Here is a 2,918-nt window from a genome sequence, read left to right on the forward strand (position 1 = left end):
GCTTCCACCGACTGTAAAGGGCAAGAAAGCTACTTTTGCCTTAGTATTGACGACTGGAGACTTAGGCAACATTGAGAAAGAGGCACATAGAAAGCTTCTGTGACAACCCCTACTCGCACCCCATCCCAACCCACCAAAAATGTAGCAACCAAGACAAAAAAATCCATCGAAGAAAACTCTTAAAACTTTTGATAAGGGTGCTGACACGTAGCTTTCCACAACTGATGGCTTCTAGTGGGAGTGTGACGAGGTAAGGACTTCGTTTTCTTTAGGAGACTGGTCACCGGGAGTTTGACCACGTTCCGGTGACTAGATGGGCCACACAAAATGGATTTGTTTTCTTCTTTTTCTTGGGGTGGGCCTGGGGGTCTAAGAGTACGATCAAGGTTAATGATGTGAAATTCCCAAATAATCAGCAAAATATTGATATAATAATATATGGATATAATGAAATATTATATAAAAGAAAGAAAGAAATGCTGTAATTCCCATCTCAAAGGATGAGAAACATCTAGTTCAATGGTTTTCAACCGGTGGGTAGCAACCCCACAGGGGCTGTATATCAGATATTTATATTATTATTTGTGATAGTAGCAAGATTATAGTTATTAAGTAGCTATGAAAGAATTCTATGGATGATGGGGGGTCACCACAACACCAGGAACTGTATTAAAGGGTCGCAGCGTTAGGAATGTTGTGAACCAATGGTCTAGATCGGAAGGGCAATGGGCACTCTAATGGATATAGATGGATTCATTTCAACTGAAAGTATCCAAGAGGGAGATAAATAGAAGACTGGGGAGGGAGCAGTATTCAGAGCCCCACAGAAAAATACAGTGTCCCTTCAAAGGTCAAAGGTCAAAGAGAAACCAGAGAAAATGACACCAAGTGATACCTCTGCATCTTTTTGGTAAGAGGTCTCACCAGAGATGCATGGCAGAGACAGACAACAGAGCAAATGAGCAAATCTGGCTCCTGATTTTGTCTCATGATGAAGATTCCTCTTTATTATTTTTTAATATTAATGCACTAACGCCCAATAATGAAATAAAAATCTGCCTTTGATAAGCATATCTTATTAGAGATATTCTTATCAACCCCCCACATGTTTTACACTGTGGTGTTCACATGGACTCAGACACATAAGAAAGCTTGGCTCTGAAAGGGCAGACTCGAACCTGGTGACAGGATTTGCTTTTTCTCTTGCTTTAGTTGTATTACTGTCAGCTTTCTATCGCTGTGACACATCGTTTAAAGAAAAGGCCCATTTTAGCTCAGTTTCAGAAGTGTCAGTCCTGGCCTTTGGCAGCATGGAAGGACATGGTGTGCAGAGGGAGAGAGGGAGAGAGAAAGGGAGAGAGAAAGAGAGAGAGGGAGAGAGAAAGAAGGAGAAAGGGAGAGAGGAAGAGAGGATATGTCTCAGTTTCTCAGTGTCACCCCCATTGTTCTAACTTCCCATACCAAGTCCCACATCACTTCCTCCCAACTACCCCATAAGCTATCAAAATGGACACTAAAACATGACTTTTAGGGGAACATTTGAAATCCAGTGTAGGATTGACCTCGTACAGGAGCAAATTGATACCCTATGGCAAATCGCTCAACTTGGCTGTCAATGAAAGTATGCTGGACTTTGAGTCACTAGCATATAACATGAGAATTTTTCCTGTGCTGCAAATCTGTCTAAACAATTGTCGAGCTATATTTTAGGTAATTGGACTGGAGAATTCGATACTACGATGGAGCAGCTGAGAGTGGCCATTGTCACAGTAAATTCTACCAGAGTGGACGCAGGACTAGCCACAGGATTATCATCATGGATTGCTGCAGCCATGAATCATCTGAAGGAATGGGCGGGCATGGGAGCGTTAGCAGGCCTTCTGGTGTTGGTCTCCTTGGTTTGCCTGTGGTATATATGCAAGATTAGAGTCTCACAACAGTGTGATGCAGCCATGATCATTCAGGCCTTTACAGCCATTGAAGCAGGACATTCTCCCCAAGCATGGTTGGATACCATAAAAAGCTAAAATGTTACGCTCAGGATGCGAGGCTAAGCACTGCACTCAGGGTCAGCCGCTTTGGACCCAGAGAAGAGCATGTCTGGTTGCATGCGGGTTGATGCCCCAGGTCCCGCCCTCTGAGAAAAAGGTATCGGAAGGGTCTGATGCTCTTTGGGTGGATGACACCTAAATGAACATCGGTACAAAGTCCCAATTTATTTCTAATATCAGAGATCAGACCTCTACTCTTGCCTGATGCGTCTAAAACAAAAAGGGGGAACTGTAGAGAGCTGCGGAATGCTATGCCTTAAAGATGGAGCTGGTTTCCGCCTTCCACCTTCCCGATGGTGAGTGCTCTCTGTCACGAACAATTCCACATTTGGCTAAGGCTGAGGATCTGGCTTGCTTCCATGTATGTGGACCTATCTGCATTGCCCACGTGGCACGCCTGGGTTGGCTACCCAGAGGCTATTTAAGCTGTGGGCTGGCTTTCCCCAGGGTCAGATGATTGTTCAAGGTTCCTGAATAAACTGCATTGAAAAAAAAAATAGCATCTACAGAGAAGTAAGTGTGCCTGTGATTGGCCATTGACATCTTTGCAGGCCCAGTAATGCGGCAACTAAGCACAAGTCCTTGACATCTCCATTCATTTTTATAGTGGCTAAATTTTATTAATGCCTAGAAAAATTGAAGTTAATTTTATTTAGCAAAAATAAGCTTTAAAACAGCCTTTCCAGTTAGCATAGTTCAGCAATTTTACTATCCCGTTGTGATTATGAAAAATTACTGTTGGTGATTTTTTTTCCTCTTTGGTTCATTCAAACCTGTCCTGAATGTAAAATCAGACTGTATGGAGGGCAGCATCATTGCTGTAGAATAATTTGCTCAGCCACTCAGCGCAGCCGGCTCTGCTTCCTA

Source organism: Meriones unguiculatus, chromosome 2, assembly GCF_030254825.1.
Source record: "Meriones unguiculatus strain TT.TT164.6M chromosome 2, Bangor_MerUng_6.1, whole genome shotgun sequence".
Taxonomy (NCBI): Eukaryota; Metazoa; Chordata; class Mammalia; order Rodentia; family Muridae; genus Meriones; species Meriones unguiculatus.